This window comes from Phasianus colchicus, chromosome 6 (assembly GCF_987193195.1).
Source record: "Phasianus colchicus chromosome 6, bPhaCol1.hap1.1, whole genome shotgun sequence".
NCBI lineage: Eukaryota > Metazoa > Chordata > Aves > Galliformes > Phasianidae > Phasianus > Phasianus colchicus.
The window spans coordinates 17185068-17211499 of record NC_143441.1 but is presented as its reverse complement, the minus strand read 5'-3'; the positions used below and the strand labels follow the sequence as shown (position 1 = coordinate 17211499).

General features: G+C 36.6%; 1 long non-coding RNA gene across 1 annotated transcript in view; it reads right to left on the bottom strand.

Moving 5' to 3' along the window:
- Positions 1–26125, bottom strand: part of LOC116226970 (uncharacterized) — a 28221-nt gene extending 2096 nt beyond the window's left edge. The window contains exons 1-2 of the long non-coding RNA XR_004166448.2: positions 26044–26125; positions 3342–3488 (exon numbers count right to left, since the gene is read on the bottom strand). This is a non-coding gene — a long non-coding RNA (uncharacterized LOC116226970). The remainder of the gene's footprint in view (positions 1–3341; positions 3489–26043) is intronic.
- Positions 26126–26432: the final 307 nt, after the last annotated feature.

Sequence of the window (26432 nt, the reverse complement as noted above, 5' to 3'; positions counted from 1 at the left end):
CCGTATCTTGGAAATTTACCCACACTTATTTTAAAGACAAGTAAGTTCAGCCTGTATTTCATATGATTCTTCAAGTGATACCCATACAGTTAAAATCATCAGTTGCTTTTATATTTCAGCTGATGAATATGATAAAAATAGGAATGCAGTACTCTTTATCCATTTATCTGAACGTTCTTTACAAAGATATACAGATGAAAGAAAGCACAAGAGTAACAAATGAGGAAATAAGTATGTTTAACTTCTCTCAGAAATCATAATTTACTTGGAAAGGCAAGGGAATGACTTCCAGCATATTTGAATGCAGTAGTCAAGTTTTATTCCATTGTTTCATATTATTATACCAGAGTTTATAAAATGACATTACAAAGCATCAAAACAGCTTCTACTAAGATTAATGGCAAAATCCCCAACACATTGTAGAGTTGTACATGAGTGAAATCCAAGATATCAGTATTGAAATTATACACATGATTTTTCAAGATAAAATGAAAACCAGCAGTTAAATGCTGTTCTATTTGTCCCTCTTTTGAAGAAAATAATGCACTCAATGTTATGGTGCTGATTTCCAGAAGTCTACACAGGAGAGGCATACAATCATCTTAGTTTTGTTCTCTCAAACTATGCTTTTCAAAGTCTATCACATATATGTACCATTTCCATTATTGATTTGGGATGGTCAGGAAATCAACTGGACCTCTTTCAGATGTGGTCAGATGTTCAGTAGGACTTAGCTTCCATTTTGCCACCAAAACAAATGAGATTATCAGCATAGACTCTGCACATGAGATATGGACTACTTTGAAAATTCCATGCATAAAGGTCATGGTTTTAATTGCCCAATGCTCGGTTGTTCTGAACATTTGACCTTCATCTAAGAATCAAAGTGGTGCCAAATCCTCTTTGGAAAGCCCTTTCCCCCTGCCTGTCATCTTCCCCCTATAAAAATCCTCTCTATTACATCTGCAGAACTATCAGAATAATATAGGATCTGCAGAAGCTCACTTGTTGAACTTACTACCAGTCATTCCTGCTACTCACTACTTCACCCAGGCAAATCTTTATTTGAATTATTAATGACTAGAAAAAAATAGAAAAGACTTTAAGCTAGCTTGTCCACTCTTGTGAATTTCTCAAGATGGACTTTGCCTAAAGAAATAGCTTCAGGATGCTGATGTAAATTCACATTTTGATGTATTTTGTATAGTTTGGCAACCTCAGTGTGAACACGTGTTCATCTGTCTGATTTTTTTTTTTAAAGGGCTTACTAGACATTGAATTCAGTGATGCCATAGCAGTATTTTTGTTTGCATTTTGTCCTGTTACGTGCAGTGACTTCTACATGTATCCCATTCTCTGTCCCTATAAGAACTACTTAAGTACAGTTGCATTAATGAACACAGAGCATATTTAGATTGTATCAAGTATTCCACAGAGAGGCTTAGTTTGCTACTGATTGTAAATGGCATAAACACAAAGCTAAAGGATCAGCTTCCAGGAACATAAAAAAAATTACAATTTTATGAGCATCTTTTTTTGGATCCATGAGAAAGGGTGATCTGAGGATTTTGCCAATAAATGTGCACTTTTAAATTTATTATCATATTCCAAAGGGAGAAAGAATATGAAAGAGAAATAATGCAAATATTGAATTATACACAGAATAATACTAATAAATACTTAGAATAAGCTAAGAATTTAATGCTACAAGACTATTCACAAATATCCCAAACCATAAATACATTAATATAGCTGTGACCTTCCCTTGCCTATCTCTAGCCATCAGTATTTCCAGTTCAACCAAATGAAGAGAAAAATGACAGTTCTAATGTGATACTCTCTGAAAACACACATGGTAGTGAAGCTTTTCTGTTGGGATGACAGTTAGTTATGCTTCAATTATACAAAAATGATGAGGTTCAATATAAGCCAAGTGGACTAAAGGCAAGAGATGAAGCATGGTAGTTGCCGCATCTTAAAGTCTTTCTTAAACACATGAAGTACTGTATAAAATTGGCATACAAGCATACAAGAGAAGAAAAGGAATTGTTAGGAGAAACTGGAATATCTGTTTGCAAGTCAGTATGCAAGGTTTGATTTCTTTTCCTAAATTAAAAGTATTTGTTTTAACTTAATCATGTTTTGGAACAGATGCCCATATACTGTACGGTATAAAATGATTAGCATTTTCTTCAGCTGACAAAAGTAATACAGTGGAGAATTGGAACTTATTATAGATATTTACATTACTACAGCACAGCTTAACTAGATGCTACGCAATATAAATACAGTGGTTTTCAAGACAGGACACTGAAGAAGACTGAGACAAATCAGAGACCAGAAAGAGAATAAATTAACTAATGGAAAAACGCTCTGCAGATCTTGAGCATGAGTAGAAAGTGAATAAGAATTTTGTCTCTGCTCAGACTAAACCACATTTGCTAGAAAAGTCAAGTTCTTTAGACTTTGGTTGGAACTTGTCATCTTCTTTACAGCTGGCAACGAACAAGTTTTTATGTTGTACACAGTTCTCCTCACATGTTTTGCTTCGGACATTCTACCCACTTTAAAACGGTTAAATAAGACTGAAAATGAGAGCATTTAATCTTATATTAAAACAAAACAACTGCTCAGTCTGTAATCAACATATGCTTTGAGGTTTTGTTTATTTTCACGGAAAAGGAAAAAAGAGACTCAAAAGACTCGTATTTCCTTTGGGGTTGTCCCTTACCATTCTTAGTTTTGTTCCATAAATAAAATTAAAACAAAAGAAGAGCTGTAATGCTTCACAAAACCATGCTCCCGCTATGCATTGCTAGGTTGTTAACGGCCTATCAACGAGGTATTGAAAGGGAAATCACTTTTTCTTCAAGCTCCCTTTCAAATATTATCTCCGAACCTTCCTTTGTGTTCGTTTCTTTTCAAATGTTCCTTTAAGGGTTTTTGCCATAGTTGTTGCTCATGATAACAGCATGAAATGAATTAGCACAGTAGTGTAAAATCTGCTAGCTTTTCCAGATTATTTACAACATTGTAGCATGGAGGAACAAATGGAGCTTCATATCTGTTAGAGGCAATAAGAACAAACCAAGCAAATGGAAACAAGAGTGTGAAATAACTGCAAACAACTGCCGGTTCTGCTGAGTGAAATGCTATTGCTCCTGAAATCAACGGTATTTTTGCCAGTCTTGCCACAGGCTGTGGCGTCTCACTATTGCCCATCTCTACATCTTTCAAAGAAATCCCCAGCAAAAAAACACAGTCAATCCTAACGCTCCCCAAAGCCAACTCTTGATATTGTTCTCACACTGTTATCAAAGGAGTAACTTAACAGTACTGACCTCGTTCAACAAAGTGATAAGAGGGGATAAAAGAAAGTAGTCAACACAGTTGACTCATTCTCTTTCTCTCTCCGTGATCACAGAAATGAGATCGGCTCCCATGTAGATTAGTTCAAAGTATTCAGTCCAGTTTTCCCTCTATAATCCCTGGAAAGAAAAAAAATAGAAAAGCAGTAGAGACTCATCCTCCCCTATGCAAGCTATCTCCCCATTCCTCAGGATTTGGAGTATCAATAGAGAATATTTAAAGGATAACTGCACAGTGGATATTCCACTGGTAGGTGCAAAAAAAAAAAAAAAGACGACATTCTAATTCTCCATATAGCTGAGCAGCTTTATTAGTTCAACAGTAATATAAAATACAAAGGCACACACCTCTAGAAATGTGCAGCAGAGGTCAAAAGACAAAATACTGAAAACACAGAAAAAGAGGACAGTTCTAGATTATCCAGATACTCTTACAAGGATGTTTATAACAAGGCTATTCTGACAAACATTCATTCCACCTCTTTTTCCCACTCTTTTTATTGCAACTGTTCTCATTGTTTGCAAGTAGAGAAGAATTTCAAATGAAGGAGTTATATTTTCAATAATACATCAAACATAATCTAACACATTCAAAAGTGATGGGGCTCATAGTAAATTACATGTTGCAGTGCCTCATCAGCTGAAGCTATTACTCCATTTCTTCAAGCCATTTTAAAAGAGCCAAGATACTGATGCTATTTACATCATGTATATAAATAACATGCATCTCATATTTATATAAGATGTGTGAGATAGGGGAACGTTTCTGCAAGTGTTCATTTGAATTTTAACTTGAATTCACATCAGCACTGATTACACAGTGGAGAGAGTGATTGTAACCAACTCTTTTTGAATTCTTTCCTCTTAGGATTTCAATGAGTCTCTGCGTGATCTTTCTCAGAAACAGGAGCCTGAGATCACAAATGCAATATTTACGAAGAATGATATTTCAAGAATCGTTTCAGGAGAGCTCCTGAAGAGGCAGCAATCTGAAGACAAAGTCACTGGATTGTGAGAAATTAATAAAGCAAAAAAAGATTTTTCATCATATATTATAATCATAGTCACATAATATAATCATATATTTTATTAAAGTTGCTGTAATTTAATTTAAAATGCATATGTACATGTCAACACTGTAAAAAGTTCAAGTCTTGTTCAACAGATTTCTGAAATATTCAGTCTCGAGAAGTACTTATCAGTCAATGTCTTTTAATCCCATAGAAAACAAGATATACAAGGGCATACGTTCATTTTATGGACATTAGTACAACTGCTAAGGGTATTTTTGCAAGGAACTTCAGTTAATTACATATATAGCAGTAAGCACAGCAGGCTTAGTACAGGACCGTGCTTCACACTGCAAGTGAGAAAGATTTCCAAAATCCTATGCAAGAGAAAACATGACCCACTCACAGAAGTTTTAAAGCACCTTATACCCAATAAATCTTATCTGGCTCGTACTATTTTACGTGGTGTAGGACATGGTTTCTCACAGGATGACCTTACTTCCCAAATTCTTTACCAGAGACCACAAGGGCAATAAGGCAGCACATGAAAAGGAGAATATAAGTGCAGATTTACTGTGTGAGGTCTCTGGAAGAAGTAGAAGAGAAAAAGCAATACAGAGCAATGCTCATTCATTCAGAAAGTGAGAATAACACAATCTAACTGATGGTAGATGAGGAGCATGTATAGAATTCTAAACACTAATTTTTGCATGTTTATTATTCAGTTCATAAAAAAATTATAGTTCCTTGAAACAATTAGTACATATGAACAACATGCATATTTAAGAAAATTATAACCCACACTAAAAAACTGTATTATGAAGAGGTCATTTAAAATTTATTCATATCATTCTCCACAGTTATTTAAAGTTACGTTCTGCAATGCCATATCATGCCATATTAGAATTGTCTACCAGAAATACCACACAATGCCTCTATGAAATCCTAACTGGAAAAAAAAAGTTTGTCTACTTCCCTACACTTGTTACACTTCTGTTTTCTCACTGGTATGGAAGCTATTAAATAAACTTCTGTCTTCTGACATGCTTTTTAGTAATAAATTCAGTTAATATTAGCAAGGACTCATGACAAAACCACAATGGCTGAAGTACAAAAACACTGAAATTTGTAGGGATTCTCAATGGTCTTCAAAGTATCCCAACAAGCTGGTGACATCATAGGCATTCCAAAACCTACCAAAGAATTAATGAATGAAGTCTCTTTCTCATTCACGTCAAGCAGTTGAGAAATCTGAACTCTGAGACCAAACGAGATGAAAGCCAGTATTTCAACTGTGGCCAATATTTTTTGATTGAAATTTGTATTGAATTGAGCCTCATTTTTCAGAGATAGAAAGCACTGCTGGTCCACAGTGAAAAAACAAACAAGGCAAACACAAACAGTGTTTTTGCAGACACTGTCCTTAGATAGTTTTTCTGCAGAGAAACAGCACACCATTAAAACACAGTGAGGAAAAGCTGTTTGTAGTCTCGCAGCTAAATCACCAAGATGATCTTTCAGCTGATGTATCTATGTCAAAAGCAGATTCATATAGTGGCATTTTACAGTTTACATGCATAATGGAATCTTGGAGATGGCTTTGCACTTTTAGTACATGACACTTGCTGAAATAGGACTGAGTCTCCAGCACTAGGGAACCGAATGTAAGGTTGCAATGTGACATGCCATGGAGCCATTAAAAATTCAGCTCTGGATCTCCAAGGAGAAACAGGGGAGAAGAGGGGAAAAAAGAAAAAAAGTCACAACTTAACTAACATTAACTTTGCATATGAACTATCTCCCTTGTGCATGAAGGGGGAAGAAACTTCAATCATGCCAAGAAAAGATAAGGAAGCAAGACAGATGTACTTGATATACTCAGGCCAAACAAGTGGTGATTCCAAGTAAAGGAACAGATTCTGAGGGCTCTTTGCAGATGAAAACTGGCAATGGGCACCAAGCCATTCTCGTAATGAGTCAGCACTGAATTCAGTAACACAGCCAGCACTTTGCCACTCTTGAATAATAAGCTTTGTTTGGGGAATGTCAGCTCAATTTATTATAAATAGACTAAATTTGATTTTCCACTACATTGACAAATTATATGCAAGCAGTCTTAAGAAAACTTCCTCTGTTGCTAATGTACATGCGTTTATATTTCTTATATTTGCAGTAAAAAAAAAAAAAAAGAGTGATCAGAACTGTTTGATTATGAATAAGGGAACTTGTAAAAAAAAAAACCCTATGTTCCATATTGAACACTCCAGACATTTATGAGCACTTGATTTTCATTGTTAGGCATTAGATCCAAATGTTTAAAATAATATACCCTAATATTTAAAATGCAACTAAAAATAAAAAAGCGTATCTTATTAAGAAAAAACATTTAAATATTTATAATACTCCAGCTTTAGGCAAAATACACGAGATAAGCTAAGATGCACAGCAGTCAACAGGTTATTTACACATCTAACACACTATCAGAGCTCTAAGTAAATTAAACAAACATATTTAATTGCCAGGGTACCACCAGAAGAAAAATAGTGATTTCTTTAAAGTGTTATTTAATAGGAAAGGAACACAATGGCATTCCTTACAGACACTGAATTCTTATTAAGTATGCTCACTAGTATCATGACTACACACCAGCTTATAAGTGCATTTTCTACTTGTTATCAAGCTAGCAGCTTTCCTCCTCTCCTAATCCAGATCTTTAGCATTATAAAACTTAAAGAGTACTTGGTTTATATGAAAATCAAACAAGAAATCTTGAGAGCCTTTCCAGTGTAACAGTTTCTCATTTGAACTTGCCTGCATAATTGCTACCTTCCAACTGAACCAAATTTAATGACTAAGATCAGAAATATAGTCTTCAAAATAATCCCGTCAAGCTAAATAACAGACACTGATTTTCTTGTCATGAGCCTCTGCAGGTTACCTGAAAGAGCTCCAGCTACATGAGGCCCCTGTGCTCCAGCTGACCTCTGCTGCTGTATCTTCTTTCTGTCCCTTAGGGCTGTAGTACAGCAGTGCTGTTGCATGGAAGCCTTGGCCAGAATTTAAAGAACAGCATTTTAGGGACAGAGAAGCAGCTACACAGGTGATCTATAACCCTGCCTCATCTATGGGTGTAGGGAGAGACATAACTGGAAGTAAATGAATTGAATTACTGTGTAACGGGAGGAGGGTGTTCTTTTTATCCCTTTGTCCTTTCTTTTTTAATGTAGCCTTCTGGAGAAGTTTGTCAACAGAGAACAGGGAAAAGTCCTCAAGAATGAAATGAGGGCACCCATCTCACTGTTAGCATGGGTGAAAGAGTCTCACTTATGTTTAAAAGCCAAGCAGCTTTGTGGATGACTGCTACCTTGAAGTAGGACACAGAGGTCTCCCTTTTGTAGGAAATGGAAATTATGGAATGATAGTAACCTACAGAAGCATGAGCAAGAAGTGCTTTTTGCTCAAAAGAAGAGACCTTCAAACACAATCTCAAAGGCAGTTAAAAAACAGTGACACTACTGTTACCATGAAATGCAATTACTGTGTTCTACAGTATTGCTGAAGATTTTCACCTTAAATTAAGCAAACGTTCATTTTCGATTCTGTGATTGAGTAATTATGAACTTACACTACAGCAAAATAAAGGCTTTTTAAGTCCAAAATGGAGATCCTGAGATGAGACTCAGAAGTAAAAGCATCTGGCTGCTTCTGTTTCTCTTTTTAATAGGAAGCTCCTTAATGATAATTTTTTCTTGCCTTGCTGTTGTCCTAATTTGACAGCAAGTCTGTAGTAGTGAGCAAATTTGGAAAATTTGAAGTAATTCTCTGTGAAAGCACAGCTAGTCAAAAGAATTAAAGAAACTCTCTTTAATGTTATTGGCAGATTTGTACTTCTGATTTAAAATACTAATTAAAATTGTACTGAACATAGTTTTAAACAGGAACTTACAAAAACATACACAGTATGACTCTAAGCCAACAAAACAAAAACATTGAGCAAGAAAGTATTTAGATAATTCTTATAACTCTCTTATCCCATTGGCTTATAGTTATAAAAAACTATTTCCTTATTACCTTCTATTTTCATCTGTCCATAATTAGACTTTATAAACAGCTACTAAAGGATGTAGAGATGTGCTGGAGAGCCTCTTTTTAGCAGTTCATGGAAGACCAGCGGAAGTATTTTTTATTTTAGTAACATCTAAATAAATGTTTAATGTAATTAGAAATATAAGTAACACTGTCTCTTCATTGGTAATTTATAAATATTTTTTCCATGTGATTCAAAATATGAACATTACATAAAATTCTTGAAATAAAAAGGGCATCTCCAAAATGTTGCAGGCTCTTAGTCTCCAAAGTCCTGGACATGCATAGTCTGGTGTGATTCTGTATTACGAGTCAGGTGAGTCTCATTTGGATGTGGTTTATTTGAGTGCTGTGCAAGATAGCACATGCATAGTAAGCATGCTTACTTTTTCAGTGCAGGTATGGCAGACGCCTTCTGGATGTACAGACATGGTGATGGTGAAACATATGGAAACATGCTTGGTTATCAAAGATAGAAGTGCAAGTAGCAGGGCTTGGATGTCTTTATAAACTACACAGTCGGGGTCTATTATCTATAAAGTATATGGAGTTACATACAGATATTAAATGTTTTGACCAGAAGTATACAGTTTAGATTTAATTTATAATTAGATATATTCTGCAGTAAAAGCATTTTATAGACTATGAAGAATAAGAATACTGGAAGAAGTAGCTTGGGTGATAAAGTAATATTCAACCCAATTCCTAGAATTAGCATTACAAGCCTCTCTAATGCTTTTTTTTCTTCAGCTTTAAGAACACACTGAATTTGTGTATCAAAAATCAACTCAACTGCCAATGCAATCACCTCAGAAAATTGTCTCCATCATTGCAACACAATATATTTGCCTGGGCATATCACACTAACTATCTCACTACATTTAGCAGAAGAGACTGCCAAATTACTGTTTAATTCAGTGCAGATACAGATCTAGGCAGCCTATTAAGATTTTCATTTTGACTTATGGTCTGATTTAAAGCGACAATTCAAACCTGCTCTTGTATAACCATAAAATAATGGGATATTAATAATACAGTTCATGCATTTCATGCCAAGCTACATTTTCAGCATCTTAGCAAGATGCAGTGAAGTATTAAAAAGAAATATATATATATATATTCTCTCTCTCTCTCTCTCTATATACACTATATATATATACACACACACACTATATATATATATATATATATATACACACGCACATACATATATATACTATATATATAAAATATACATATATATATTTATATATATATATAAATATATAAAAATATATATAGTAAAATGGTAAATTAGGAGATTAGAGAAAGGTAACTAAAGCATGCAAGTTTTGAACTGTCCTCTTCCTATGTAAATTGGCGAACTGCTACAGAAAAATGCAATAGTCATTTTTACACCTCACTCACCAATATTAAGCAAGAATATATAAATTATGATATTCATATTTGTGTATTTCATACACAGAGCCAAGTACTGTATCCTTTCAAGTCTTGAGAGCAGAAGCTGAAATGAAGGCAAGAGTGTTAAAAAGATTAGTAAAAAAAAAAAACAAACAAACAAACGATGGCACAAGATTTGAAATCCAGAGCTCCTGTGTTTAAATCTGAAACCTTGATAAACCTTCTCATATAGTAAAATGGAAGACAAAATACTGAATTTCCCGAAAACCAGTAAGACTTAAGAGAGAAAATGTGGACTGGAAACCATACTACAATTCAGGCCACTTCTATCAACATACATGAAATTTTGAATACAAGCAACTTATAACAACACTTAAAATACAAATCCAAGTCTTGATTAGAAACTGAAACTAGAAATGTTAATTGTGGTAAAAATAAAAAAATAAAAAAAAAAATCAGAATATATTCTAACAAGCCTATTTGGCAATATAGGAACTTTTCCTGCCATACCAGAGATGTGTAAAAACATTCCCCAGGCTGGGCTGCCACTGGAGAATATTAGACACAAGGACATTTGTGAGAAGAACAGCCTGTCCTTAGGGTGTGATCAAGTGGGACTAGCAACAGCACCCTTCAAACTTCCCTCCTTCTTGAATATGCTATGGGCCCATGAGCCCTAAAATCTACCTTCTACAGCAGTTGAATAGGAAATTCTAACCACTAATGAAGTCCTTCATCACCTGACAGCAGCTGTTTCTTTATCCTCCGAGAAGCGTCCAGACAACACCTCCCATTTCTGAACCTGCACTTCATTTGAAATTTAATGGGTAACTTGGAGAATCTTCCACTTATGAAGAAATACTAATCTTCATTCTCAGTTTCAGTTGGGAGCCTTGGAGAGAGTCAGTTTTCATAGAGACCAAGATTTGCTTCACGTTATATATAATACATAGATACTTATTTTAAGAATATGGCACATATTGAATATAACCATGACTACAGGCTGTGGTTTTTATTAACACAGTAAATGATTAATCAAAAATGAATCTTTAAAGTCCATGCAAATAAGACTGCAATATTCTTGTTGTACAAGGCAAGCTCTTTTTAATATTGCAGGAACACACTGAGACTACAAGAAGTGTCAAGAAAGACCTTCTTACAATGCCAAGGTTTGGATACAGAGAATTTTTCACCACTCTGAATGAACATCACTTAATAAATCACTAAAACTGACTCTCAGAAAGTTGTATTTCAAAACTGTCCTGTGTAAATCATCCAGTCAAAGCAGCATATAAATAGTTTTTGTGTTCTTGAATCTGCACTAGTAAGGTTAAAAGGATTTACTTATTGCATTCTAAAACATTTCAGTACTTATGTTTGTTAGGAACGCTCTCTCTTCTCTAAACTGGTAAACTTTCAGGTCAAAGAAATTTCATATTTGAATTTAAAACACTAAATTATTTCAAACCTAATAGGGTTTTGGAGATGTATTTTTAGAACTAAAGTAACAAGTCGTACAAGAAATAGAAAAAAATGCAGCATTAATGTCATCTTACAACCCTCTTATATTTTATTCCTAGTGCCCTTAAAACAATTTTTATTTTTATAAAACATTTATTAGGGCTAGGTACAATTGTTAGCACAATGTAAAATATTAAAACAAGGATAGAAATCCCAAAGCAATATAAACATGCTGTATATACCATGCTTATGTTTAAAATGTATGTAGTGAATAATGTATCATAAAAGATTTTGCATTTGTTGCCTTTTTTAAAGCAGGCTTTTCATGCTTGTATACGACAGTTATTTGTTATAGAAGTCTGGACAGAATACTTATACCGAGTCAAAATCTTGCAAATAGAATATTGGAGGAAAGAACTGCAGAAAAATAAGTCAAGACCTCTATATAACAAGAAGCTCCGACTCATCACCACTGGTATAAACATCTCCTACACAAGTCCTTTGGATACATACCAGTCAATTATGGAAAGCTATCTCCTAATTTCCATCCACCATACTTTAGTGATACCACTTTGCAAGTACTATCTATTGTCAAGCAAGCTTCATAGAAGGGCTATGTTGTATTCTACAGACAAGCGAGCCAAGCACTGGAGATACAACCATATAAGCTACAAAAAAAAAAAAAAAAGAACAAGAAATAAATTGGATGCTGAAGAAAGAACAGGATAGAAGTATCTTGTTCTTCCTGATGTTGTGGCTTGCAGTGCACAACAGAGATAAAACCATAGGAGACTACATTGCTCCAAGGGTGCACAGATGAGTAGACAGCTTAAAAACAATATGAAAACTTTCACCCAAAAATGTATACTGAAACCTTCTAAACTGTGAGTTCAGGAAATCCGTGGTGATTTCCATCTATTACCAGAGAATTTTTTTTGGAGTCTGGCTGGCTCATGATAGAAAGTGCTCAGTCACTATATAAGAGCGTAAGGTTTCCTACTTCCTACTCAGAAAAAGGAGATCTGACTTAAACTTCAAGAAGTGTTTCCAAAATGAACAAGGATTTAGCCCAGGAATACTTTGCACATTGGTGCCTGCATCACATCCCCAGGGCACCCAAAAGCCATCTCTTATGCCTTGACATACACCATCTCGCTCACCTTCTTTCTGGTTGCCAGTGCCTTCCACAGGTGCATTCCACTGTCCCTAAGGAATGGTACTTCATCCCAGATTTCACCTCCAAACATTCTTTTTTTTCCTGCTCTTATTCAACTCTGACCTTCATTTTCAACCCCATTAGAAAAAGGAAGTGCAATATTTTTGAAGATTTCTTTCATCTATAACTTATTATGTGCTTATCTTGTGGCACAGACACAGCAGATACAAGCCTGTCATTCAACTGGAGGTTTGTTTAATTATGAACAGTGATCCAGTACTCAGAAACACATCACTGATATTTAAGCGGATAGATATAGATACATAGAAATATTTCCTTCTGACAAAATTTGAATTGTAATAAAGAAGCAAAGCCATTTTTCAAGGATCCATTCCCAGAGATAACTAATCTTGCAGGAATCTCCTTTCTCCTGTTTCTGAACACTTAAAGGTCATCTAGTCCAACTCCCCTGCAATGAACAGGGACGTCTACTGCCAGAGCAGGCTGCTCAGAGCCCCATCCAGCCTGAACCTGAATGCCTCCAGGCATGGTGCTTCCACCAATTCCCTGGGCAACACCCTTACCATATGTAAAAACCCTTCTTCTTTAAGTCCAATCAAACTAGGATAGAGAATAATTACAAACCCTTTTCCCTTGTTCTATCACAACAGACTCTGCTATAAAAAAAAACATTTCCCCTTCTTTCTTATAATCCCCTTTAGATACTGAAAGGCTGCACGCAGGCTGAACAGCCCCAGCTCTTTCAGTTTGTCCTTCTAGGAGAGGAGTTCCGTATCTGGGATAATTTCTGTGGCCTTCTGGACATGTTCCAACAGGTCAGTATTTCTCCTGTACTGAAAATTCCACATCTGAATGCAGTACTCCAGGAGAGGTCTTACCAGTGCAGAGTAGAGGGGCAGGATCACCTCCCTTGACCTGCTGGCCACACTTCTTTCAATGCAGCTCAAGATATGGTTGGATTTCTGGGCTGCAAGGGCACTTTGCTGGCTCATGTCCAGCTTGCCATCCACCAGTACTTCCAAGCCCTTTTTGGCAAAGCTGTGCTCTATCCCTACATCCTCTAGCTTGTAGGCTCTCTGGAAAATGTTATTTCCCCCCAAATTTTTCAGGGATATCCTAGCAAAGCTTTTTTGTTTTATTTTGTTTACTTTGCAGACACAGAAAAGATAATTCCACTAATAAGATACATGATATTGTTGTAAAAATAATGCTGTATATAAAGTGAAATCCACTTAGGTTAAGGAAGGGGAGAAGTCAAAAGATATTATGTAGCCTATCTAGAGGAAGTGCCAGTGGCAGTTCCCAGCTGTGAAACACCTGGTTGCTAGCAATGGAAAGTCTGAAAGACATCTTGAAATGGTTGGCTATGGCTCCGCACAAGGTCAAGCTCATGCTCAAGTGCCTGAAAGACAGATAAAACAAATCTTCAGGGGCCTCCCACACAACTGGAATAGTAACTGTAGTGGTGCTGGTGCCAAGACTCTGAAATCCTAAATTCTATCCCTGTCCTCTCACAGGCTGCTTAGAGAAGCTTATTAAAGTCTTTTCAGTTCTTTAAGACCCAGCTACAATTTTACTTCTAGGACAGTTACATGAATAAATTAAAGCGAGGTGTTTAGAAACTTAAATGAGGAACAAGAAATGCAAAGGCTTATAAAAATCACAACAGTATGTCAGCCCAGGAACGAAACTGCTCAGAGAAGTTTCATTTGTTTACTAGCTAACATGAAAGCCCTGAAGAGACAGTAATTTATGGATACTCTCTGTCCTGCAAACTACTCCTCTGCTCTTCCACATACAACTCTGAACTCTGTTACAGCTTCAACAGCAACATACAAGGCATAGCTTATAATAAACTCACTGCACAAAGAGCACACCCAGCTAACAAGAGGTGACTCATATCAGCTTGCAGGAAACTTAGTGACCTACACAGCCTAATGCGGGCACCAGTTCAGACACACTGCATTCCTCCTCTTTGAGACTGACTTATCCTGTCTTCTTCCATGGAGATATTCACAAAGTAACAATCTGAGCACATTGGTAGCAGACAGAACCTGGATGGGAATGATGAAAATTTAGTCCAGAACATTTGAATTGCAGGTGTATACAAGCCCTATCTGATGTACTACACATTTCAAGAGATACAATTCTGCTAAGGGTTTCAGAGAACATAAGAAATACCTGTCCCTGACCTTCAGCTTTCCTGGTGGGAAATGCAGATAAAGAAAATCTTCAGGAATATGATATTACATTTCAGGGCTGGGTAAGATTTTGTTTGCTTGAATATTATTTCTGTTTTCACTATATGGAAACTAATACCTTTTTTCAGGGGGTGGAGGACACCCCCAGTCAGTAACACCATGTATAAGTGTACACAGGGACAATCACTCAGAATCAGCTGTCACAAGCATGCTCACGCTGTGTGCCACTGTATAGCACTGAAGCCTATCTCAGACTACAGCTGTCCCATATGTACCCATCTCAGCATCCATTTATTGGTCAGCTACAGCAGAGCAGTGAGACTACTGACATCACCCTGTCACAACCAATCAAGTTGTCTTTGACACCATAGGGCTTAGGTAATAAATATGTATGTGTGGCTAGAGACCTTTAAATTCAGTAAGCCCCAAGGAAAAAATTACTTTGCATCCACGTGAGAAAACTAACAAGGAGACTGGAAGAATTTCAAGACTAATATTTAGAAAATATTAAAAGCCCTGTGAGAAGATAACAACCAAATCAGTAATAAGATTAGAGAATGGCAATAGAGATGACATTGCAATTTGCCAGTCAAATGGCAGAATACAACCCATCAGCCCAAACAAAACAAAACCAGCAAGAAAACACTTGAACTGCTGAAAAATCTGTGCACAAAGGAGGCATAGAAAATCCATTGGGAAGGCATTGTACCATACTTGTTGAATAGTGATACAGACAATAAGGCCAATAAAATATAACCATGCTTAAGAAACTGATAAACTATTTCCAATGGAAAAGTTATTAAATTATCTAGAAGAAGCCAGACTCCTAGCAGGAAGACAAGAACAGCTCAGCCTACAGCTAGAAAGTGTAATTTACAGTTGAGATGGAACAGCAAAAACAAGAGAATAATATTGCTGAAGCTCCAGGGAAGCCCACAAAAATCACTGTTCAGTCTGAAGAACAGAGAGAAAGAAAATATTCATAGCATGTTACTAAAAATTCATACAGCCTTAGCTGAAATTGCTTACAGAAAGTCACTGAAAGAAACCAGAAAGTTATAGCAGAAATAGTTATTAAAAAAAAAAAAAAGTATGTCATTCTGAGAATAACTCAGAAGAACATTATGCATTTAATGCACAGTCATATACCCCCTTAGCTCCTTTTGAGAGTGAGTTTGTTATCCAGTGGATTAACCACTATTCCAGAAGTTAGGATGCTCCACGTCATAGCAAAAGTCCTACCCTGATCAGCATCTGATACCAACCTCCCTGCCACCAGCAGCTCATTACTGCTACTTACCCTTCCCCATTGCTTTCTTTTTAACACCTGAAATTATTAAAGCTGGGAAAGACACACAAAACATCAGTGTGATTATGTTATTATTAAGAAAACTTTTCCTCTATTTGCCTCTATTTGAAAAGAGTGAAAAGATCATGAAACCAGGGATAGGAAGTCCAGACCAGGTCAGTCTGTACTCAAAATTATAAGACAGGGAGGATACAAGAACTCTGAACTAAAGGAAAAGAGAAAACAACATCTCTCTAATTTGAGCACCTAGGCACCTCTTAGCAGGAAAGAGGTCATGTTTGTATAACACCACCCTGGCCTAGAGATCTTTAAATATTGCCATAATAGAAATACAGAAGGAGTGAAAAGCAGTAAACCATTGAGTATTCATCAGTCTGTCTCCTAATCAGAGCAAATTAATAACAAGAACTCTGCTGGAATATTTTAAACACTTCTCTCAAGAAAGAAATACAAAAAAAAAAAAACAAAAAAAAACCAAACCTGTGTTGTGAAGAAGTATGTGAAAACTGACAAAGGAGAAAACAAACTAAACAGAATTATTTCAGTCCTCTAACAGTGTCTGATTTTTGAGCAAATCTGCAAGGGTGTTTATTTGAAGGAGGCATATCTCACCACCCATTTCCCAGCAGATGATTAAAAGCACCTTTTCTCTGCAGATGTTAAGATGATGTATATTAATACAGAAATATATATATTGTATATATAAAAACTATACACACACATACACATACACACACACACACACACACACACACACACACACACACACACACACAAAAGAGCCTTGAATAAAAGTGGGGGGAGAATCTATGGAGATGTTGAATTCCTCACTTTAGCAAAGGTTTTGCAGATCCCAGTGGTGGGTTTGGCCATGAAACAGCTTAGTCATTCTCTATAAAACATTCACTTAGAACCACACAACTCCCCCCATGCTTAAATAGGGTTTTTACTCAAAGCTCTAATGAGGCCAGCACCCAAGAGTAGTGAATATTAACTTGCCAAGACACTTCTTTGCCTAAAGTCTTCTAAGAAAGAAGTTGTGTTTTGCAATAAGGAATATACTCCAAGAACACAGAGCACTTGCAAGTCTGGCTTGACTCTTAAAGACCATGTCTGCTGTGCCACTGAAATTGGTAGCAGCACTGCAACTGTCATTTCCTTGGCACCTGCTGCTTCTGCAAATACATGTAAGATTTCAAATTTTAGAAGTTTGCTTAGGACACTGTCCAGAATGTTTCAAAAAAAAACAAATAATAACCTTAATGTAACGCAGAAAAAAGTTATTGAAAGGAAAATAGCATTTAATACGCTAGGTTTCAAGTGATACACCTTTAGGCTACCTGAATAGGACTGTATAAACTTGAGCCAGTTCTTTTTCTACATGTTCCTTATTGCTGATAATGATCGTAAGCTTCTGTTCTATAAGAGAAAAAAAAAGGAGGCATTTTTGACAGTTTTCCTGAATGAGATAGTTCTTCAGTTGCCTCAAGCTTCCAGAAAGATTCCAGCAGTAGCTTTTCACTAAATCTCGTCAGCTGAAGGAAGCCAGACTGTCCTATTGCCCATCTAATTTCCCTTAACATTTGGTCTGCAACAAGCGTTAAGACAGCCATATTAGTTCAGTGGTTGTACCTACTGTAAAGAAGCATGTATGAAGTGTACTCAACACTGTATTTCTTACTGTCAGTAAGAAATCTGCCATCACCATTTCTACGCAAGTCTTTTTGGTATCATAGTGCAAGTTACTTTAAGTCTTGAACTCCTTTCGACAAAGAAAACAAGGCTTTTGGTAATCCCGCGTCTCTAAGGCAATCAAAAGAGCCACATTCCTGAAGCTACTTAATTGCATGGGCAACTACATCATGGACTGCACAGTCCCTGAGACAGTTTGATAAAACTGCTTACACTCAAAACACCATGACTCTTCAGGGACCTGAATATTTATCAGCTGTGGTCAAAACATTAGACAAAGACATTACTTCCCCACCTTGGTCTCTGTAGGATCTAATTGTCTAAGATAACTCACAGCATGCCCGCTACATAAAGACCCATAAAGACCACCTGCAGTCCAACACCAAGCACAGCAGTTAGGGAAACTTCATTAAAATCATAATTACTTCAGAACTCTATTCACTAGAGTCTTCACCCAGAAATCAAAAGATCTAAAATCAAAACTTCTCAGTCTGGCTGTAAATTATACAAAGTGCTTTCTTTTGGGATAGGAAGTATTTGAACATTTACCTTACTTTTTTAGTTAATGGTATTAAGAAGAATATTTAAAAAACAGTCAGATGAACTGTATGCTAGAAGTGTCTCTTCTCTTCCATTAATGTACGGGGGAGACTCTAGACAACTAAATAGATACAATTCCAGGTAATCACTAATGTCCCAGACACCTGAATTCTAGTGTAGTGACTCATCAGCCTCAGTAGTTTTAATAGTAGCATTTATACTTTCCCTTGCATAGTTTCTAGCAGCACCTATGATCTTGTAGGTGGTACAGCTACATGATGAGGTCTAGGTAACAGTGTATCATTTGCTGGAGACCCACCCAGGCTAAATTGGAGAGCATGTTGTGGATTTTGTAAATGCCCTCCCCTGACTTTCCTCCTGTTCCGTCCTTGAAAAGGAAAAGATTACACTAAATTCATCCCATAAAATCCTTTGAGATCTTATGACAAAACACTCCATATAAGTGAAAGCAGCAATGCCATTATGATCCTTTCAAGTATAAGGTATATCTGCTTCAGAAAAAGTTCCTCATCTTTTAATACATCTTTCTATGTGTCCCAGTTGTAAATCCTCCTCTCCAACTGTCTTCGGTTTGTAGCCAACTGACCTTTCTGAGGTGTCATTTTAAGCTCATTGTCAATGAGCTGAAGAAAGTAAATGAGACACTTAGAAAGAAAGAACAAAGTGCAGAGAAGGAGAAAACTGAGCTGCAGAAGACTATCATTTTCTGCCCTGTTAGTATTTGCATCCAGGAACATTTTTCATGTTTGGACTTCTTCCCTGCATGTTGTCACTTTGTTGGCTCTTTTTGCAAGTGTTTGGGAATTAGAGATGGTCTAAAGATTTGAAATTTCTGCTGAGTAAAAGGCAAATCTATGTTTGCTACCTAGAGCAAGGATATCACCATATGCTGGCACTAGCTCAGGAGAAATTTGCAGGGTCAACAACAGTGTTTCAAAGAGTACTGAAAGAGAGCTTATTTCTCAAGTCAGAAAATTAAGACCAGTCACCATAAAGACATCAGCCTTGTAAAGTCATTTCACAAATTGGTTCTCTGATTATGTTATCATACAATGTGCTATTATCAATACGTTCCTACCTACTTAAATAGATCATCTTGTTTTGGAGAAAGGTTAAAAAAAATAAGGTTAAGTATCCAAGTGAGTTCTCATTTCAAACAAGAATTTTATTTGGGATTATAAGCACTTCTACATTCTCATGTGAGAGAAGCAGCGTGCTCTAGCAAGGAATAAAATCCCAGCATACTGATTATAACGTAGGCTTAAGTTGTCTGTGTCAGATTAGATTATTCCAGGCTGCGGATTCTCACTACACATACTGACCTCCTGACACACAGCAGTTCTAACTCAGACAGGAGTTGTAACATTACCCTAAGTTAGACCCTAAGAAGCCATTCCCCAGCAGAGATATCCCTGAAGTAGATGTCAAGCCTGATGCAGTAAAGACATCAGATTTCCAGTTTATTTTCCTAAATAAACTCACTATGTTCAATTAGTGAAACAAAATGATTGTAATCAATTAAAAAACAAATACAAAAATAAAAAGAATGAAAGAAGCTAACATAACGAGTCCTTAAACACAACCTGCACTTATTTTTGGCTAGTTTGCTCTTTAAATTTGACAGATGTCAACTTACAAGTCCTTTCAAGTCTGACTTGTCATAAACCAGTCTCATTTTCCTTTTCTGAACCTCCAACAGATTCATTTCTAATCAGTGCATATGAGGAACAGAACAAGCGCATCTCCTGCTCACGTCGTGTTTGTAGTGAAATCCAGGCACCACTTTCAAGGCACAGTTAGATCCATTCTCCTGAAAGCATCTAAAGATGTTTGCCCAACTACCCTGATGTGACAGCTTTCATGTCCTGTCTGCACAAAGACAAGGCACAAAAAAGACATTCTCAAATGTGGACTGCTGTCTATAAACCAGTTGCATGACAGGTGAAAGACAACTCAAGTATAGTAGTAAGAGGAGCCCTTTTGCTTTATAAATAGCTATATGCAAATGAATAAGAAGTGCATCAACATTCCACCTCTCAAATGCTGTCAGAATCACAACCATCAAAGCTCATGACAAACAGCAATTCCACTGAAACAAGTTTGTTCAATTTCCCATTTCTCCAAACTGTATCCTCCTGCAATGTCTAACTGGTGTATAGGGAAAGATTTCTATGAATTCTGTTAACCTTTATGCAAAAGTGATAACTATACTCTTTCCAAGAGAGCAGTATATTAAATGTTTCATGAAAGAACCATTTTGAATCACAAACCATTGTGGAGTTTACAGGTTGGGATACCTTTCAGCAGCGAAACCATAGAGGATTCTGCTGTTCTGTACAGCCTGGAAGCCTTCATTTAGTTAAAATACTTGCTCAGCTGTCCTGAAAGTGGTCTTTATGTTGAAGACCTCAAGCTATCTTTCCACAAAACTGGATAAGCTATGTTTGCTCACACTGATAAAAGCCACGGCACTTTCAGCTCTCAAGAGCATCATACCACCTCTCACATTGCTAGGTGGTAGTATCCTCTACCACAGTTGCCAACAGTGACTTTTTTAAATGGCTTTCATCCTTCATCAGTAGAAGTAATAGAAACTGTATCTTCAGTTTCTATTGTGTTCAGATACAGAACAGCTGCAACACTTTAGTTCCTGGAACTTGCCTTTGAATGTGCTGCATTCTTCATTTCATGTGGATTCTCAAGCGACAAATCAAGGAGGAGGGAAAGCAGCCAAGATAACACAATGAGAAAGTAAGTATATACCAAGAAAGACTTCCAGAAACAGTCTTGTTTACAAGTGGCCTCAGATACAGCAATTACTTACAGATGCGTTTTCTGGAAAGCGACATCTTATGGCAAACATTTTTAAACTAAGAGAGATTTAGGTTAGATGTTAGGAAGAAATCTTTTACTCATAAGTTGGTGAGGCACCAGAACAGCCTGCCCAAAGAAGTTGCGGATGCCCCATCCCTGGAGGCACCAAAAGCTGGGTTGGACAGGATCCTGGACAGTCTGATCTAGTGGTTGGCAACTCTGCCCGTGGTAGCGGGGTTGGAACTGGACGATCTTTAAAGTCCCCTTCAACCCAAGCCATCCTGTTTTTCTGGCAGAAACAATATTTTCAGAGCAGAGTTCCAGAAGTGCAGCCCATGAATCACTGCTGCATGGTCCAAAATGGAACTCTTAAAAGTAGCTACTTCTGAGAGACATATTGCTATACCAATTAAAAGGTCAGCGTCCACAACACTAGAATGAAAACTCACATCTGAGTGCTCCAGGAAGTAATGCCTCCAGCCAAAGTCAACAGTGACACATGGAAGAGTCATCCCAGAACAGTCTGGACAGTGCCTCAGCCGTACATCCAGATCCCATACACTCCTCCAGCTACACCCATTACTAAGCTTGGCAATGAGAATCTGTTTCAAGACCCATTCCAGGAATACTTATGTCACCATTTAAAGAGTGAGTTTTTATTTCTGTAAGGACTCAAAAAGAAAAGCAATAACACTCTACTGTTCAGACAAGAAACTGGACTGTGGAATTTTATTCCCCCCCTAAATAAACTCTTATTATTTGCTCCTGCCTGGTAAAAATTTTGAATTCCTGCCTCGGGTGGTATGTAGGATCTATAAACCTCTTAGTGCAGATCATGTTTCTTTTCTAGTAAGGACGAACAATTTACTAGCAGTGGAGTTGGACTCTGCTATCAAGTGCTGGCACATACACTTTTTAATGTGTAAACATTACTCCCCTGCTCCCTTTGTGCCAATGCTTATTATTGAAATGCCTTCACACACAGAGCCTTTCATTTGCTAAGACTCCCAAAATACTGTTAGGAGTCTCACTTGGGATGCCTTCCCCACTTTGCCAGCACTGTCTACTTAGACTGAAAACACGAGACACAAAAGCAAAAATATTTGAATAAGGTATTTAAGACATATGATTGTCTGAAAAATCAGACGTATTTTCACCCTTAACAAATTGCACATATTGTGTAAAAATGACTTATCCTACTTATATCTAATCAAGTTTAACTGCATGAAGTTTGTCCTCAAGCACAGGGACCCCAACTGCCACTTCACTGAACCAATGTAAGGACTCCTCCTCGATACACATATTCCCCCATTCATTTCTGCTAACAGCAACACAACTGATTATTTCAGCTTTGGCATCTTTAAAATCTTCACAGGAGCAGAAACCCTTTAAGCCTATAACAGTTCCTGGACCCTGCCAGAGACAGCAGCTCAGCCTTATCGCATGTTACTTTTCCGAAAGCAGTCCAAGCCATATCTTGAACTCGGATCAACCATCCTTTGTTTTTTGTTGTGATAAGGAAAATTAAACCTGGAACACATCCAGTTTTTATTACTGGAAGTGCAATATACACAACACAAGTAGAGGTAAAATGTGGCACTTCACATACAGTCAACACTATGTGGTATTGGATTACATAAAAGAATTCAAGAAAGCAATTAAGAAAGAAAAAAAATGAGGAAGAAAGAAACATTTTAAATATCAGTGCTGTGCTTTCTCTTATAATGCTTTCCAACAACAACGCAGCCAAAAAGCCTGAAAAAAAAAAATTGAGCCATCAGAAGTTTATTATCATAGAAAAGGAAAGAAGTGTATAATTTCTATACTTCTAGTTTTATGTATTTCATAAGAGTGCTGCTTTCTGAACTCCTTTGCTCCAGCGTGCCCATGTATACCTGAGCATGCAGTCTGAACTCACTGCTGTCATGCTGTATTACCCTATTACACGTGTACTGTATTAGATGTGACATCTTGTCTCTGCAAGTTAAAGATATCACTGCATATTGTTCCCTATAATTACACTGCTGTTTGATATCAGTACAGAAGAAAATGAAAGCTACACACTGCAGAATTATTTGTGACGTTTCCATAATTATGTAGATATATACACTACACAGAGAAACAATTTGTGTTAATACAGCCTGAAAACAAATATTCTCTCAAGAATGAAGAACATGAATATGGTTGTGAGATGCTTATAGGCTATCCAAAAAGAAAACAATGACTTAAATGAAGGATCTACTGGTAAGAGGGAGACAAAGAGACATACAATTTACAACTGCATACATTTCTTTTATACAGTGATATAAAAGTTAAACCAAACGTAACATCTCCTTTTTTCTGTGAACTTTGAAAGAATAAAGTCATAACAAAATCCAAATTTGTTAATACTATTTGCTGCAACTGAACACTACAGATATTCTATAATAGCAGTATAACAGTTAATGATCACATGCTGTACCTCATCAGCAAATAATGAAATAAAATTATTTTATTTTTCCTCTAGAATTATACATAGATAAGGGAACAAAAGAAAAACATGGACAAAAATAAGTTCCTTCTTCACATGCAAATCAAAATAAAGAAAGCAGGATATAACTCCCTTAGGAAAGAAATCTGCAGGAAAAAGGTAATAAAATAATCATATTAAACATGTAATTATGTGCGTTACAGCCCAACTACTTTTAAAATGCAATTCAGGCTCAAGTAATTCCTAGTTTCATTGGGTTCCACACGTAACTTATTTGTCTGTTGCCACAAAATTACTTACTACAGCATCACACAATACAAAGCCATCTTCAGTGATCACCAGTAACTCAGCTCTGTACAACTGAAGTCAACGTAATGATCTTAATGATTTCCATAAGAAAAGAACTAATTTTCAGAGAGACAAATGACAGCAGCCAGGCTCATAACACGCAGTTCTGCTTTGTACAATGCCTCTTCTTGGAAAAAAAAGAGCCTTTTGCAAGCTACTGCCCTGCTTCTTGCAGGCAAGGTGGCAGAGCTTAGCCAAGAGCTAGAGATGGCTATCTCACAATGAGATTTTACATTCTCTAAAATCAATAGCAATTCAGCTGCAAAAGTACAATCCAGTTATGCGCTATCATCTCCCATTATTACTATTATTTTTTAAGAGCGTCTAATGTTTGCTGGTTTTCTGTTTAACATCTTGCTAAAAGAATAATCAAGGGAGCTACAGCTGGAAGAAAAAAAAGGGTCCTTCTGGCATTGCTCTGCTTCTGAAATAGGGCAAACACAGACTGCTAAATCCCAGAACTTGCTTTTCTTCACACTAAACTTCATTATTTTTCTTTCCCAGCAATCCAGGAAAAAGATAAATAAGGAATCCATTTTAAAATCACAATGGAAGATACTTCAGGCATCTTTTCACATTCTGGCACTGGTATGGTTTTATTAGTCAACATCATTCTTAAGTAGTCATTACAAATAAACGATGTAAAAATTATGATGTAATTATGACATCACAAGTTGGATTATGCTAGACAGTAGCACCTACTTAAGCACTATGAACTGTTTTTAATACTAAAAATAAAACAAAGATCTTTTATTTGGGGATATGAACTGCAAACATTTTCAAAAAATTGCATTCAAAAAAAAAATTCTTCTGGCTGCCCTCCAGCCTTCCCAATTGTACTGTTCTGCATTGTATGGATATGAATGTAGAACATAAAAGAAATATGACTAGCTAAAAGGTAGGAAAGCATTTCTGAAGATTTTCAGAATCTACAATAAGTTTTATTTATTTTATGAATTAAATCGCTCAAGGAAGAACCCAAAGGGTGAAACAACCAGTACAAATGATTTTAAAGTACAAGGAATGCCTTGCAGGGAGGATGTTGAATGACAGCTGTGGCTTCAAGAGTGACTAGATATAGTGAAGGGAAGTACAATTGTCCCACACATTGATCCTGCCTTGCATCAGCATAAAGCCACTACCATTCCCCTACAGGGCACTTTACAGCACATACACTCCAAACACAAGAGTCTGAGAAACCATAATAGGAACTCATGTGATAATGATTTTTATTTGGAAGGTAATGGGGGTTTTATTTATCTAGCAAATGTAAACCCTGCTACAGGTGATGCCTAGAATTAATTTTCCCACCACAGCATCTGATAAACTTTCTCTGATGAAATATTCTTTTTTGTTAGAAACTAGCAAATAAATCCCAACTAGGCTATGGTTTGTATGTGTAAACACCCACACTCAATTTATTTTGATTTATCCTTGGGTATGTCCATACTAGATACAGTCACCAATAACCACAAGCACAGAACCCCAACCTCAGTTGGGAGTCACATTTAATAAACCTAAAGGTTTTGTTAAACTCAGTATAATGCCTAACAATCAAGTAAGGCACAAAAACTTGTTTAATCCCATACAGGTAAGGCCACACAAGAGAGGGAGGAAGCCCCTTTGCTGCCTGGTTCATGTAGCATGCCTTCCTTATAGCATTCTCTTGAATTCTCACTTTACCACAACTGAATGTCTTAAATTCACCAAAAATGAAGACACAAAACCCCAAAACACCATGGAAAAATTCTCTTGTGCAATAGAAACAGGGAATATTAACAGAGCAGGCTTTACAGTCAACTTTGCAACAACTCAACCTTAAGACTTTCTATTATTTATATTTATTTGAAACTACACTTACTATGAGAAGCATCATTACAAAAACTACAGTTTCCTCTAAAGCAGCAGGCACTCTACTAGATATTCCACTTACAAATACTAGGCTTAGTATGCTTATTCTTCTGTCTCTTGATTTGTTTTAATAACACCAGGAGCAGTTTTTGGCAGTAGATTTTGCTGAACTACTGGCAATCTACTACGTAAGGACTGGCAACAGCAGATAGAGTTACCTTAAAGCATTTTCAGATCACCCAAAAAATTTGGCAGTCACAGTATAGTAAAAAAAAAAAAGAAGGAATTACTTACCTCTTTTTGAGGATCAGGCTCACCAAACACTCCAAAAGAGGCAATCTCCAATTACAAACACTATCCTTGTAGTTGCCAGTCCTTAAATGAGGTTTGGAAAAGGTGGAGCTAGGGTCCACCTTTTTGGGTTGCACAGGTGAATTGCTTCCACCTGTGCTCCTTGGGCTGGCTATGCTCTTTCACCAGGTGCTCAATCACCGGTTCAGGCTGTGACTTAACAGTTTCCATACCCTCTATCACTGGTTAACTTTTTCAGTCACAACAAACTAGTGATGCTAACTAATATTGCTAGCAGTTAGAGGCAGTGTAGAAGAACTGAACCAAAAATTCAAAGTAAATAATTAACTTAGCCATTTTATTTATTTTGTATTTGTGAATTATCTGCATAC